Source organism: Numida meleagris, chromosome 6 (assembly GCF_002078875.1).
Source record: "Numida meleagris isolate 19003 breed g44 Domestic line chromosome 6, NumMel1.0, whole genome shotgun sequence".
Classification (NCBI taxonomy): Eukaryota; Metazoa; Chordata; class Aves; order Galliformes; family Numididae; genus Numida; species Numida meleagris.
This window is the reverse complement of record NC_034414.1, coordinates 54,013,662-54,030,408: the sequence shown is the minus strand read 5'-3', so window position 1 is coordinate 54,030,408 and position 16,747 is coordinate 54,013,662. Positions and strand designations below refer to the sequence as shown.

Sequence of the window (16,747 nt, the reverse complement as noted above, 5' to 3'; positions counted from 1 at the left end):
ATAGAAATATTTTGCAAAAACCTATTTTTTCCACCTTTTTTTCTCTCAGTCTTCTGTGCATATCGATATCCATTTCCTTAAAGACCCACATAGCAATGGTCCCAAAACCAAATAATTTGCAGTCACAATATACAGGCTCAGTCCCTGAAGCAAGAGGTGAAGAGCAGCCCAAGCTAGGGAGTGTGTCAACAACTTTCTTTCCAGGCCCTGCCTCTTAGTCTAGCAGTGGTTCACAGCACCCACGCTGTGCTGAGGAAAAGCTGAATCAAGATTCCCATCTGTATGCTTAGCTTCCCACATCTGTGAGTATTTCCACCCTCTTGACTCTCATCGTACATAGCAATGTGGCAGTGTGGCTCTGACGTAGGGCTGGGGCAGTGACTGACAGTGTCAGAAATTCGTATGATCAGAATTTTTTTGTGCCTTCCCTTCCACTGCAATAAATGAATGTATACCTGGCTGCATTATTTACCCTCAAATACTAGATGCTGAGAAAGTTTGACCACCTACTAACTAGGTCCGTATCCTCTCCCCTTCATGGCCAGGTTGGAAGGGGAACACAGGGACTGGAGGTTGACCTGATAAAGTTCTTCCTCACTCTTACATTGAGAGACAGCTTGTAAAAATTACACACTTGTCTTTCTGGTTGTGTCAAAACTGTGGTGTGAACTGGGATTTGAAGACAAGCCCAACCAATGGGAATGCTGTTTGAAGCTGGTTCTGACCTCTTCAGCCAGATGCCTACAGATGTGAGGAGTGACTGGCTTTGTTTTATGTGGGAGATAGGAGGCAACTACACGCTGGAGTAATTGTGAAAGTCCATATGGCAAAGCTTCTTGTTTGAAAGGGCATCAAAAGAAAAAGATAAAAAATTCAGAACCATGTGGAAGAAAAGGCAAACAGCTACTTGGAGCAGATCTGGCTCCAGGGGAGCAGCTGGGCTGAGCCCCAGTCCTGTGCAGACTGAGGATTTCGCCCCAGATCCTTTTGCCTCGCAGCCAGCTGCCTACCACCCCCACTGCTCTCCAAATGGCTCTGTTTGTTTGCTATCATCCACACACCTTTTTGCATACGATGTTGTTGTGGGTGTTTTGCTCTTTTTCAGTGTTGTGTGGCAGTTTTCTGCTCTAGGCTGAAGAGCATCTTGATGTGAATGTGAAGCCAGAAGTTTTGACACACCGTGAACGCTGACTGAAAGAAAGCTGAATCAATAAGAACAAAATGTGGAACAGAAGAGCGTCATCACACACGTACACACAAACCACTTCTCATCCCCCTCTAATAACTGAGCTTTCTCTCTGGTCTCTCTTAGGAGTATGAGGCATTAAGCATATCAGATCAGCTATCCAATGTCCAGCTAGCACAGGAATTTTCTCAAAAAGTGGCTGAGAGTACTTGCCAGTGAAGTAATGAGAGGGAGGTAGGTATGCAGTGACAACCTCCCAGCCTCCAGGGATCGATGAGCTACACCCCTTGCCAGCCTGTGACCAGCCACCCACCTTCCAGAGATGCCCAATCCTTGCTTTTGGTGACTTACCCAGAAGAGAAAAGGTCCTCAGAGAGCCCAGGGGCAACATCTTCATCCTCGTTAGTGCTGGTTCCCTGCTAAGGGAGTCCCATTAGTTGGCTGAATATTATCATGGTCTATCATAGTACATGTGGTAAGGGGTCTTGATGTTGCTGCCAGCTCTCCAGGGACTATGTCCACTTACTGACTTCTACCACTGAAATGGAAACTCTCCTGGGTAGGGGAAATTTTTGCAGGATGTGTATAAAGGGCATAGCACATGATAATACACAGGTACAAGGCGTTGTGACTTCTGGTTTCAAGCCCTGGACTGAAAGGATCTAAGCCATCTCCAATGGGCTACACTACTGATTTCCCTGGGACATGCTTTTGGGTAACTGGGCATTTGCTTCACATGACTTGCTTGAGTAGCACTACTATCAGGGTGCTTTTCCAGAGATGCTCTGACCATGGGTCTCTACATCTTCCTATTTCACAGGAATGCATCCCATTGACAGGTATCCATGCCTCAGCTCCTATCCTGAGCTGCCGTATCTCAGAAATCTGTACCAGAGCCTGAAGAGAGATGGGGAGCTCTGCAAATCCTCCAGTCCAGGCTGTTACTGCTGATCAGTGGCAGTGTGCAGTGTGTGCCCTGATATCAATGTGATGAATGTTGTGCTGACTTCAACATTGTGTGCGCCTGTGTACTGAATATTGTCTGCTGGAAAGTAAATAACAGCAGATGAGCAAATGGGGCTGTGAAGACATTTCAATGTCCATAATGTTTCCATCCACAAAATGCAGCAGTTATGCATCATTTTAATGGTAGGAATAGATAAGCAGTCAGCTATCCGTATCTGGGAAATCAAAAAGGAAAGCAACATTAGAGGAAATACATAGGCAGTGGGTGTTCAAGGGCAATGAGTCATCCTTGCCACAAATAAGGCTTAGAATGAGGAATACTAATAATTAGGAAACATATTTCAAAAGTTCAGTTCTTTCCTCCATTCCCAAATTATCTTACATGCCCTGGGGATATTTCGGAATGACAATGCCTGTATTAGGAGGCAGACATAAGGAAAATCCACTGCGGGAAAAAAGGACCAAATAATACAGAAGAATAAAATTAAGCTGTAGAACTTATTTTCCCTGAAACTCTGTTTGCTCCCGCAGATGAAACTGGCATGATGCAGGTCAACCAGTAAGATTAAACTTACTTGAGGGAAGGGCAGTGCCGGTGCCCACCGACTTCAGTGCTTACAGGAGACATCACCAGCTCCACTTTTTCCCCTTCTCCATTATACTCATTCTCCCGAGCTTGCTTTGCTCTGGTACCAGTGGATGAAATTAATCCAGTGGGTGAAGCTGTGAGGAAGACACGTGCCTCCCATTTTGGTACTCTCTTTCCCAGCAGTGGGACCATTCAAAGCTCATTTTTTCTGCTTTGCTGGAGCTGCCTGGAGTGGGAAGCAAAATGGATTTCAACCTTGCATCAGACTATGTTTAACCCATGCCAAAATCTTTGACTGTCTGAAGTTGAAATTTCCAAAGAGCAGATCAGGATAAGGAATGTGAATTGTGCTTCAACTCTCAGTATTTAAGGATGCTCCATCTCTGGAGGTGTCAAGGCCAGGCTGGATTGGGCCCTACGCAGCCTGATCTGATGAGGACTTTAAGATCCCTTCCGTCCTAAGCCATTCTACGATTCTATGATTCTATTCCAGCTTCCTGGAGGCTGGAAGCAGGATAAATGACAGTCTCTGTCTTCAGTTATTAGGATTTCAAGGGAAGAAGTCTCTTTGGACCTTCAACATCTCTGAGCGTGACATAGTTAATAAGCAGTCCTAAAAGCTCTGAATCACAGACAGATGTCTGGACCTGTGCTGGCTAGAGGCTAATCACTTTCTGAGCTGGAATAAACCCTAAACCAGCAAACACAAGTCCTAGTGAAACAGCAGGGCTGCAGTATCATCCCCCTTCATTTCCCTTCTTCCCTCGGCTGCAGAGCTCTCATTGCAGCAGCCTGACTTCAAACACCAACAAATGTCACTGCTGACACTGCTATGGAGGGTGCACGCCATCATTATAATCTGTATGCATTTAGCCATCCCAGCATGATAAGAGAATGATTAGGAGAATAGTTAGGGAGTAAATTAAAAACTCCCAGCAGTTTTCTGTGTGAACCTACTAACTTACAGGCATATTTTTTTCACAGCATTACTGAAAAATGCCATTAGTTATACCTGTGACTACATGTTAGACTTAAACCCCTGGTGAGAATTTTTATTAACATACAAATATGTTAGGGCTCTTATGCTGCTTAAAATGTAATTAACCATCTTCTGAAGATTAAGGGTACATAATCATAAAAGAACTGCACTCTTGTGCATTAAATTCTTCTAATCTGCTTTATGTTGATGTTAGTGTAGAAGAATAATTGCTAGTTTGCCTTAATAGTTTGGGTTTGTGCTATAGGAAGAAATTGTTAATGAATGTATTTCTAAACTTCAGATTTGGTGGGTTTGCATTGACGGAAGACGGTAAAGTGCAAATTGAGAGAAGGAAAACTTGCTGCTTTTATCCTTCTGCTTCTGCTGCTGCAAATGCCCAGCAGTGGAAAAGCTGTGTTTCAGCTTCAAAAAAGAGAAAGGGATCAGAATACCCAGTGAATGACAAAGGTATGAGCAATAAACGTCAAGTAATCTCTTTAAGCACAAATTTAAACACATAATGTGTCGACCAAGCTATGTGGGGATCCAATAAGATTCTTCAAGAAGACTGTGGAAGCTGACCACTCATTACAGGTGAGAGAGGAAGACTCTTGATTTGCTGGGTTGTAGGTTGGGAAATGAGCTTGTGAAATGCACTTAAAAAAAAATCGATGCTTTTATGTTTTCTTTAGAACATTCTATTGGAATTGTCCATCCTTCCAGGACTTCCACAATCTTCATACAGTAGCCATCATGTTTAACTGAAAAGAGGTTAAAACCCTCAGGGATGCAGACTACCGCTCTTTAGGGGTATTTCCTTCCTAGCAACATGATCAATAAACCATTAGGTAACTCTGACGACTGCACAGAAATCAGCTTTTTTCCTCCCCCTCTCTCCTAGCATTGCTTCCTGAATGTTAGAAGAGATTAAGGAAGAACAGTGAATACTGTGGGTTGAAGGCATCCATGGATGGTCATGATTACATGAATTCGCACAGCCACTGTGCAGTGTAGGCAGACAGTTCACAGGGGAGCCCATGGGGCAGGAACTCCCTTGGAAAACGTGGGCAAAAAAAGCCCACAATGCTCTTGCTGCAATGAAGGGGATGGAGACTGGCTGGTGCCCCATGAAGACCACCAGAGCAGGGAGCTTCCTCCTCGAAGCACGTATGAGCTTTGCAAGGCACTGGAAGAAAACCAGCCTCCAACACCAACTTCAGTAGTTGGAAAATAATTGGAAAAGAATTCCCCACGTATTTTTTCTTCTACGAGTCATGAATTTCAGTGGGGTCTCTCAGCACACAGCTCTCCGTGGGGTCACAGTGCCTTGTGGCAGGCAGCTGTGTCCAGTCGGGACCCAGTTCTAGGGGACAGCGGTGACAGTGTGACCGCAGGGAGCAGTGGTATGCAGCCTGAGAAGGGCTCCTTGGCTGCTTTCTGCTTGTTTTCATTACTTCCAAATGAATACACAGCCTTTATTGAAAGTCACTTGTTTTCAGTGCAGCTTCCTTTTGAGGCAGGTGTGACAGGCAGCGTTGCTCTGGGCCTTTCACCATGCTCAGCTCTTCAGGCCTCCGGCTGAGGCTCCTCAAGTCAGAACCCACAAAGTCAACATGGACGTTCCCATGGGCTTTCTATGTCAGGGGAGGGTCAGATAGGGGTTAGGGAAGGGCTCTGTCCCAGGGGGTGGTGGGCATGGAATAGGCTGCCCAGGGCAGTGGGCACGGCCCTGAGCTGCCGGAGCTCAGGGAGCACTGGGACACCACTCTCAGACATAGAGTACATGGGGCTGAAGGGCACCGCCCAGTCAGAGCAGGCCGCGGCCCTGTGCCCATTGTGCCTCGACTCAAAGCATTCCAGGGAGGCATAAATACAGGTTAAGCATTAAAATCCTACTGAAACCACACAGGAGTTGAGTGCCCAATTCTCTCAGGATTTTTTGGGCAGGTGGAATACATATATCAAAGCCAATGAAAAGGACACCAGGCTCCCAACCCTCGCTCTACGTAAGGATTGCTAGTGCAAATAACCTTGGATAAAGTGGAGTTGAGAACCTGATTAATTCTGCTTGCCATTCAAGCTTGCACTAAATAAGACGTGTAACTTCAGACAGAAAGCCAGCCATTCTTCTATTCTAACAGTTTGCTGTCAACGCAGGACAATAAAATATGAATATTTTAGATTCATAGTGCAGACAAATAGGAAATAGGAGCTGTATTGTGCTTCACATGCATGGCTAGCTCAGTAATGCTAATGTGATTATCTCACTGAACTTTTGTACCATCGCTTAAGGGCAGCTTTGTCTTGCTTAGCTGGGATGTACATATTTGTTTCTTCCATGCATAGCTCCATAGTCTTTTTTAAGCTTGTGGAAATGGGGAAGTTTGATTTTCCTCCTCAGCCACAAGGTAGCATTATTCCTTGGCATTGCTTGGACCAGTATGTCTTGAGTGAAATTTTTTCAGATTCCTACCAAAATATTTAAATGTCTGCCGCTTGATTTCCAGCCAGAAACATGGGAAAATTACACCAGCATTTAAAACACGAATTATAGTGGTGGTTCACTCTCTGTAACAGGGAGACGAGGAGGATTATCAAAACATGAAATTCAGTCCTCTCCCTAAGCAGAATAAAAAATGTTTTCAGGTTAGTGGGGGTTTGGTCTGGGTGGGCTGCCACTTGGTTATTCAGCTGTGGGATTCATTTACCTGGGCAGCCTGGCTTTGCCAACCCTGACAGCACAGCAATAGCATGCACCCAATGTGGGATGGCAAAAAAGCTGAGTGAATTCAACTCTAATGAAAACACCTTGCCACACTGACCCAAAAATGTGAATCTGAGTATTCAGTTCCCTTTTTAATATCTAAATTCTTTTATTTTCTCTGTGCTGGATTTGCTTTATATTCCTTTTTAAGTTAGCACTTTGTGTGGGTGGGGATGATATGAAGACTAGTTTTGACGGAAAGCAGACTGAGCCTTGAAGACTTTCACCACTGTATTATAGCTCTGCTCCCTCACCTCTCACTGATAGCCCTCCATTTACAGGGGTACTAGACAGGACTTAGGAATCAGTCCTGGCTTGCCCAGTTTTATTGGGTTTATGTGGCAATGTTTTGGTAGCAGGAGGCTGCAGGTGTGCCTTGTGTGAATAGTCCAAGAGCTGCCCCATGTTAGATCAAAGCCAGTTCCAACCAGCTCTGGAAGTGACAGACTGCTGCCCATAGCTGAGCCAGTCAGTGATGCTGGTAACGTGCTTAAGAAAGAGTAAAATACATTCTGCAGCAGCTGTGAGAGAAAGGAACAAGAAAATGTGAGAGAAAACTCTGCAGACACCAAGGTCAGTGAAGAAGGAAGGGGAAGAGGTGCTCTGGGCACTGGTGCAGAGATTTCCTGACAGCCCATGAAGAGGACCACGGTGATGGAAACTGTTTCCCTGCAGCCCATGGAGGAGCCCATGCCACAGCAGGTGGATATCCTCAAGGAAGCTGAAGCCCACTGAGAGCAAACACAAGAGCAGGCTGGAGTTGTAGCCATGGAGAAGGGACAGTGCTGGAACAGTCTCCTGTTTATGGATGGTACCTTACACAGAGAACCCATGCCGTAGCAGTTCTTGAAGGATTGCTTCCCTTGGGAAGGACTCCATGCTGGAGCAGGGGAAGAGTGCGAGGAGGAAGGAGTGACAGATGTGAAATGATAGGAACTAACAGCAATATCCATTCTCCACCCTCTGTGCTGCTCCTTCACCCTGCTATGGTCATGACCCAAGGCAAATAATGGCTGTGCATCCAGCCTCTGTCCTTTCTTCCCTCAGAGTATTTACAAGCAGATTTAACAATTCCTCACTGACTGAAAGAGTTCAATATGCTAGTGACACTTAAAAATTAAAATGACGATTAACGATTTTAATGAACTTTGTCATAAAATGTAACTATAAAGTATGCCCAGTAAAAAAAGATCTTTCACAACTAGAAGTAAAAAATAACCTTTAAAATTCTTATTAAAAGTGTGATGGAACTTAAAGTCATTCCCTCACTGTGCATTAGCATAGATGTAGAGATGTAGAAATTATAAAGACCATTGTAGCTCAGGGATTTAGTGCAGTAATAAGACAAAAAGAATGGGCACAGTCTCCTTTTGGTAGAATTGGTATGAAAACAGCTCAAGTCTCAGCTGAGCAGGGATCAAACCAAGATGTACAGTTCTGTACATAAGTGAACCCAAAGCTATGTTAGATGCTCCGCATGCAAAGAAAGATTCAGGCTATGTTAGAGAGTCTTAAGAAGTATTTGGCAGCTTGCTGGGGAGGAGGGAAGGGATGCAGAACAGATGCTCTGAAGATCCCTCTGGTCTTAACATCTGCTCCATCGTTCCTGCAACTGGGAGGGTCTGGATTTGATGACCAGTTTCACATTCCTAAAATGGCCATAATCTCTGCCCTAAAGCCTTCTGAGCCAAAGCAAGGGGTGAGTAAATGTATACTTACATTGACTTTTGGCCAGTGATTTCAACCTGCTGAAGTCGCTGGGACTTTGACACATGATGGGAGATAATCAGGTGCTTAACTGGTTTCCTCATTAGTGATGAATTGGTCATTTACTTTAGAAGACATAACATAACCACTGTGAGCGAAGCAAATTCTTCATGTTAAATTGGCCTCTATGGAGCTCTATGGACGTGAGTGAGTGTATGTGTGTTCGGAGGGTGGAAGGTTGTTCTTTTTCCCTCCGGTTTTATTCCTTTCCTCTTCACTTTCTATTGTATGTTCTTCGCATTTTATTTGTTGTTCTCTCCCTTCTTCCTCACAGTTTTAATTTCTTTTTCACAGCATTTTAGCCATAGTACATCATTGCAGTCTCTATGTTTAAAGACTGACTCCGCTTCAAGGAAATCTAAAATGCTGTGTCTCAGATTCCTTATAAATGTGGAGGGGGACAAAATGCAACTTTCCCATTTCCCTAGCACCTTTTGGTTATCTCAGCTAGACTTCCACTCTAACAGTTTTTGTTTTTAATGTAACTACAATTTTGGAGATATCAGTTGCTTCCACTTTATATACCAGAATCTCTGCACTATGAAACCTAAATGCATACCCATGCATTTCCTAAAGAGGCCATATTTGTCAAGGATTTCCCAAGCCCAAATGTGGTATTATATTGAGCCTAAAACTTTTGGGATGCATCAGACATCCTCTCCATACACAGATCAACTACACATAAAATGGACAGTAGGTCAAAATTTTCTCAGAAAGTGTATGGTAATTGCTTATGCAATGCAGCAGATAGTGAAATGTTTGGAAGCTACCACTCCACTCTCCCATGAGAAGCCTGGAGACCTTAGTCAAATGTGTAAAAGCCAAGAACTCATCAAGAACTCCATCCAATTGTCTGAATGGAAGAGAGGACACTTCCAGCAAAACCTACTTGGCCCAAGTGAGAGCCCAACATTTCCATATACATCTGTGCAATAGGTTGGTCTATGTGAAGCAAGAAAGGGTTTAAAGCAGAGAAGATATTCTCAAGGTATATTGTATGCTGAGAATAAACAGCCATACAAAGGAAAGCCCCAGGGGATTTCTCTCTCTTTTTTCCCCTGAAGCTGGAATATTGCCAGAGGAAACCCAGTAGATTTGGTTTTATTGGTGGAGGTGGCATTCCTGCACACTTCTGAGGTTCCAAAATATTGCACGTATCTCTCTGCTTCTATTTTCTGGCTCCTTGACATCAAGCAAGGCATTAAAATGTACACTGGCAAGGATACAAGCAAGGATATACGCATCTCAGTATTCTCTCTGTCATAAAATCATAGAATCCTAGAATGGTTTGGGTTGGAAAGGTCTTAAAGATCATCTAGATCCAACCCCCCTGCTATAGATAGGGACACCTCCCACTAGGCCAGGTTGCTCAAAGCCCCGTCCAGCCTGGCCAGGGAGAGGGCATCCACAGCATCTCTGGTCACATATGGCTCTTGTCAAATGCTTTAGACTGCTTCATACTGTAGGCAGCGAGATCCTGAATGGGAGGGTGGGCCACCATATTATTTTCCAATGGAAAGGTACGTTTTTTGGATGATTTACGCCTGAAACAATGCCAATCTATGTAAATATGCAACTTAGCTTGGATGTCAGAGCATGTGGGTGGTTATTGGCAGTGCAGGTTCACACAGAATCCCAGCATAGCTGTACATCAGAGGATTATTGCCTTTATCTGACAGCCCAAGGAAACAACAGTTAGGATCAGATGGGGCCAACCAGTGATTTGTCATAGTCCAGCTTTATGGCTCTGTTGGTTATGCTGTCTGTTTCTTTGCAAACCACATGTTAAAATCACCTGTAGGCTAGCTCCTATGTTACTGTAATTCAGGAAATAATTAGGAGCAAGAAATGAAAGCAAATACATCTAATGAGACAACAGCTGGATTAATAGATCCCTGTATTTGGAGCTCTCTTCAGCAGCCAGGAGTTACCTGCTAGGGACATGTTCCCATTCACTGCAACACACTGCTGGCAGCTGATGGCATGCAGTGTGCTAGATTCCTAAGACTCAATTTCTTCCTTGCTTTCTAACTGGAAAATCAAATCCTGCCCTAGACTCTGGCTGCAGCCACTGCAAAGGGTGAACATACCACTGCCTTTCCAGCAGTGTCCCTTTCTAATGAGAATCAGCCCAAACTATTACACTGTCTCAGTGATGACAGCGACCTTTATGGCTTCGGCAGGACCACTGGAACTCAAGGTATTTTCTCCAGCAATACCCCTCTTGTAGCATGAAACAGGAAAGTACAGGAGTCGAGAAACCAGTCATTTCTCAGTTTAAATGCTGTATTTTACAGCAGCCTAGAGGAATGTTTTGATCCTGACGCAACACTTAACTGACCTGAAACAGAAGCAGCTGTTTCTATACTGTCTGAGTGCCTCAGCCTAGCAAAATGCAGAAGTGCGAAGTGAAGGTCTCTGCTGAGATATGTATAATTACAGATTTTGTGCATGTTAGGCACTCTCTATTTTACACCGTTCAATAGGCCTTGTCTGCAGCATAAAGTGGTATGGAAAATTACCAGCTTAAAAATGCATCTGCTAAGGCAGAGCTCGAGGTCTGCATCACAGGCATGCGTGGTCCCACTCTGCTTCTGAAAGTAAGATCAGAGGTAATTCTCCTCTCCAGAACAGGGGACCACAGAGCTCTGTGATGGGGGAGGCAGAGACTCAGGACAGGATCCAGATGTGCTGCAGAGGGGAATAGCTGCAATGTGGTCTGATGGTCTACGCACGCTGCTCCGGGTATTGGCCAGGGAGCAAGGGGAGCTGCTCTGCCCTCACCTCTTCCTCTCCAGCCCTACAGAGCAGCATCTGGGTACTCCCCAGGCTGAGAGATACTTGCAGCCAGGTAGTAAATGGAAAATGGGATGGGTATTTGATGTCTGCTTCACAGTGTCACAGCTTTCTCATTGAGCCGAACCAAAGAAATCAACAACAAAAACAGACCTAGTGGACTGCTGGATTTGTATTGCACTGCTCACCAATCAGAACTGTCAATGATGACAGGTGAAAACAGATAATAAATCCAATTGGCAAAGCTTGAGGCTGTTAACGCTGGCCCAAACCATTTGAGATTGGCATCCTAAAAGCTTTTCTTCGTACTGATTCCTAATGGCTAATGTACCAGAGGCTCTCCCTCTCCAATCACCTTGGCGTGCATCAGGCTGGCTTTCAATTTTCCTGTGTCCTCTGCACGGGAAAGAGAAAAGAAACTAAACAAGGGCATACAGTTCACTCACTGGAATATGCGAACAGGGGAGTTTGGAGAGCAGTCAGATGGAGATTGGGCTGCCTCCTGGAACTGGGGTGGAACAGCAAGGAGGAGAGTCATGAGACGCTGTGATTTATATCACGTATTTGTCACAGAAGCCATCACTGTACATTAGCATACATACACACACAGCATATGTGTTAACTCACTTATTCTCTGGCCGCTCAGCATGCCTCCAGCCATCACTCTTGGTTGAGTTATGGCAGATCAGTTACTTTTGCCCTTTGTATGATCCTGCATCACAGAGAAACTAAAGAAATCTTGACTTTTTGCCACTAAGTCTCATGTGCACTCTTAATAGGACACTGCAGTGATGCCATATTCCATTTCCAGGGCCCTCTGTTCACAGTTGTTAGAACGATTATGCAGACATTCTTTTTTTTTTTCCTACTGATGAACTGAGCTCTCAAACTATATTCCAGCTGGGAACGTACAATTAATTGTCACATGAAACTAAAGACTGCTTCCATATGTCTTCTGATGCATGCCATACATACAGGTGTCTTTGCCTTGGATCCACATACCTTCTGTCTGGTGCTAAGAGGGAGAGAAAGCTCAGCCTGACGTCCAAGCTGCAAACTCGTGAACATGGTCAGTCAGCAGTGATGGTAACCAAACTACTCTGTGCTATGAAATCCTTCACCAGATCTGTGAAACAAAGGAAATAAATGGCTTCTTTATTAAAATAATGAATAATAATGGAATAATAAATATCTGTGATCAGAATCCCCAGTATCACAGCCCCATCTAATGGACTGGCTGAAAGATATTTAAAGGAACTACAGAACAGAGTTTATGTGTTCTCTTGCAATATAAGTTATCGTGATAAATGGGACCCTATGGTATATTACACTCTTAATTATGGGCACAGGAGGCATTTTCTCTGAAAATTAAAAAGGTTGCAAAATGGCTGCAGCCTCTGGGAGGCAATCTGTAGAAGCAAAATGCAGCTCGGTGTTAGTGACTCCTTTATCTCCTGCCTTCAGTATCCTCTTGGCATGGATTAGCCTGGAGAGGGGAGTCTCCATATTTCTTCGTCGTGTTATCATTATGCCAGTGACTCTGGAAAGCCATAATCCTACAGAGCAGCACGGGCCCAAGGGAAAACACAAGCAAATCACTGAGAGAAGAGAGATATCAGTTAATTCAGCCTTCATTTTCTATTGTTCATCTGAATCTTTTTTTAATTTAGGAAAAAATGGCAGGCGATGTGTGGCTTGCAGAGAAATAGCTTGGCCTGCACAGTGTCAGTAACACATCTGTGTAAGCCTGCCTGAAACACTATTGTTCTGGCACCACCATGACCATAAGGCTTGTTACCCAGCTTTCAGGTCTCATGGCTGGACGAGGCTGCACAAAACACAGTTACATGCATCTGGGTGCTGGAAGGAGGGGTTCCATGAGGTTTACACCCAGCCCCAGAGCTTCTGGAGGGAAGAAGAGTGGCTTTTTTAATTGCAGGGCTTATTCTTCCTAGAGAAGAGAAGACTCTGGAGAGACCTCATTGTGGCCTTCTAGTACTTGAAGGGAGTTCTAAGCAGGAGGGAGACCTGTTCCAGTGCCTCATCACCCTATACCAGATTTAGTGTAGGAAAGTCTGGTTGCCCACATCACTGCGGATGCCCCATCCCTGGAGGTGCCCAAGGCCAGGTTGCATGGGGCCCTAGGCCACCAGCCTCAGCTGGTGGGGGGCAACCAGCCCACGGCAGGGGCTGGAGCTGGGTGGGCTTTAAGGTCCCTTCCAATCCAAGTCATTCTATGATTTTTTGATTCTATGTATAGAGTAATGGTTTCTAGATATCTGCAAGGGTATTTTGGATCCCAGAAGTTTTCGGAGATAACGTTGCTAGGAATATTTCATGCCTCTTCCTTAGAGCTGTTCTTTGCTCCTCCTACAGTGTCAACCAAAAAAATATGTCTTGCCAGATGACTCAAAGCCCTGAGCCCCCAACACATACACTAGTGTTCATTAACATGCTCCTGAAAACAGGAACAATTAAGCTGCAAAAGACCTTCATAGGTGTTGTCGGGATTGCCCACTTTTGTTCTGTTCTGAAGGTTTCCCAGCACTTTGCTCAGCTCATTAAGTATAGAGCTTGAGATCTATCTTTTCCCTTGTGAGACCGAGAGCTCAGACACAAACAAGGTCTTTTTGTACTGAATCAATAAATCAGCATCTTAAATCATAAATCAATAAATCAGTATCTTAAAGGATTTCTGAGCTGAGAATGTCTGTAATATTTACCAGAGGGCCTGATGTGGACTTTGTGCATGCTGGTGCACGCTTCATCCCCATGAAGCCTGGGCAGGGAACCAACTCCATCAGATCAGTAACATTTACTCTCCCTAAGTTATGAGATGCTCAGATAAATCACAGAACCACACAATCTTTTGAGGTGGAAGGAACCCTTAAAGGCCATCTAGTCCAACTCCCTTGCAATGAACAGGGATACCTACCAGTTGATCAGATGTTCAGAGCTCTGTCCAGACTGACCTTGGGTGTCTGCAGGGACAGGGCATCCACCACCTCTCTGGGCAACCTGTGCCAGTGCCTCACCACCCTTCTTGTAGAAAACTTCTTCCTTGTATGCAATCTAAATCTCTCCTCTTTTAGATTGAAACCATTTCCCCTTGTTTTATCACAACAGATCCTGCTAAAAAGTCTGTCCCCTTAGGCAGGATCGTTTTGGGGGAGGCATCATCCCAGAGAGAGCAAATGCTGTACATGTTTTTCTACTGACCACTGCTTCCCACCTCCCCAGAAGCTGGAAGGATGAGGCACAAGCATTCATCTTTTGGAAGATCTACCATTTGAGAGCCACAAAAACTGACCAGCTGCCAAATTCCCATTTGAACAGTACCAGTTTCTTTTCTGGACACACACAATGTCCACAAGGAAACACTTCAGGATTAATTAGGGAAATGTCTGATTGGGTTAATGGCTTTGCTGGAGACTGACCTTTTGGGTACGGAGAGGTTCACCCCTGGGTTGTGGAGTCACAGCAATGGAGTGTGCAGGTCCAGCCCCACTGTGACCAAGCTTTGTGTCACCTCCTCCAGAGCCCCTGCAAAACAGCAGAAGAAAAGGCAGGTGGGCGAGCCTGTTCCCGTGGCTGAGCAGCACATCCTCCTAATTGCCAGCACAGACCCAGCTAATTAGAAGGTCATTAGGGAGGAAGAGGCTGAAGCAATCAGGATTTCTGCAGCCCATCTCCTGACCCTGCACGCAGCACCGGGCGCATGTCCCGCTCCGCAGGGCTCTGCAGAGAACAGGGGCATCTAGTGGCAGCGCCGGGGACTTCCGTAAACATCTCTAGAAAACGTGAGTATTTGCCTTTTTATCCCATAATACTCGAAATGGGAGGGAGAGGGACAAGTCCTTCACGCTCTTGGGAACAGTGCTTGACCCGGCTTTGATCCTCTGCCACACTGCAACCGGATTCTGGTGCTGCTTCATTGCAGGGGAAATGCTGCACCCTTCCATGCTGATCCAGACATCGCAGGCAGCTTCTGAAGGCAGCAGCTATTTGTAGATTCCTAAACCTGGCTGCTCCCAGCCTTTGGCCCCTATACAGTGACCACACATTGCAGGCACTGTCACCATGTGCCATATCTGCACTGCCCCTGTTGGAAAAGCAGATCTTGCATACAGCACTTTTCAACCCACTCACATCACAGGGCTTGCATACGTGGCCATGGAGTAACTGATCGCCCCTGGCAGTGACAGCTTCCCGTCTCTGCTCCTCGGTTGGGTTGCCAACAGCATCACGAGCTTCATGTGATCTGAATTTCCCTGCCTCCTAATGCATGGACTGAGCTGGCATGTTGTGAAGGGACTATCACATAGGTGAGCCCCAAGTTTTCCTCTTTAATAGGGGACAGACCAGCCTTGTGGGCCATCAGGCCTCTAACAAATACAAAATTCATCTCTTTATTAAGTGAAAGGAATAAGGGAGAAAGCACAAAGCAAAAAATCTGAGTGCTGAATGCTAATAGCACTGTAGCTGTTATGCAATTCTTTACAGAAAATCAAAGACAAATGATAATACTAGAAAAGCACATTATTATTTTATAGGCTTAGTCCTGAAGTGAGAGGAGGAGAGAGAAAAACATGCACAGCTGCTTTTCTGTTTTGTGGCCATGCTGACATGCCTACAGGATATAAAATTTTGCAAGATCTGTATGTGCTGTCTGACTGCAGGTAAATTCTGACACCTGCATTCACCAGACAGCCCATTTCCTCACGTATATGCAGATGATGTATTAATATTATATATTTTGGTAAATTCACCAAGTTTGCTCTCAGCTGAGAAAGGTGAGGTCTGCAAGGCAGTTACTGCTGTCCAGGTAAATCACAGAATCGTTTTAGTTGGAAGGGACATCTAAAGGCCACTCGTCCAACTCATCTACAATGAACAGGGACACCTACAGCTTGTCCCTCTTCTGCAAGTAATAGGTTTACAGAGGTTGTGTAGAGAAGCTGTGGGTGCCCCATCCCTAGAGATGCCCAAGGTCGGGTTGGATGAGGCTCTGGGCAGCCTGAGATGGTGGGGGGCAACCAGACCATGGCAGGGGGTTGGGACTGAGTGGACTTTAAGGTCCGTTCCAACCCAAGCTATTCTATGATATTCTATGATGAATATACGTGTTTGAAAACTGGTTATCTTCTGTATTGTGGGTTTATGCACATCTGAGTTGAATTTGAAGAAGCTGGCTTACTCCCTCCCTGTAAGAGAAGAAGCTGGAGAAGGTTGGTGCAAGCCCAGCAAGGGTGAGATGGACTGCGCTCTCATAGAAAGCCATGAAACCTGCTGAGGTGACACCAGTGCTTTGCTGCCAAGTGTGCAAGTGCACCTTGGGTGATGAAAGCACCCGGTGATTGCATTTGTCTCCACTGGTTGTTCTGACCTCACCTTCACCTCAGCAGTGATAGACTCAATGCAATGAAGGGAGTAAGTTCATCAGCTGAAATTTCAACGCTGAAGATTAGCAATTGCTCACAACGAGCAGGGATTCCTTCTTGTTCTCTTCTTTCTTTTTTTTTTTGGTCTGTACAGCAGTAAGCATGTTGTGGTCCTTTCTAATGTAAGAACATTCTGCAGTGCCTCAAAACTGATGGGCAAAGCCTCATGTACTTGCATCAAGCCCCATCCCCCTATACATGGCCAGGACAGTCTCTCCCCTCAGCTCTTGAGCTCGGCCAGGAGTCTGACACATGGGCA

At 45.1% G+C, this 16,747-nt stretch overlaps 1 long non-coding RNA gene across 3 annotated transcripts; it reads right to left on the bottom strand.

Annotated features, from left to right (window-relative positions):
* On the bottom strand, positions 11,202-15,369 carry LOC110401717. 3 transcript variants are annotated; one of them, XR_002440553.1, is made up of 4 exons: positions 14,674-15,369; positions 14,485-14,590; positions 12,050-12,173; positions 11,202-11,443 (listed from the first exon to the last, which is right to left on the bottom strand). It is a non-coding gene; the product is annotated as an uncharacterized LOC110401717 (long non-coding RNA). The 3 variants fall into 3 exon arrangements; XR_002440554.1 differs by having other exon boundaries at positions 14,745-15,369; XR_002440552.1 differs by lacking the exon at positions 14,674-15,369 and having other exon boundaries at positions 14,485-14,667.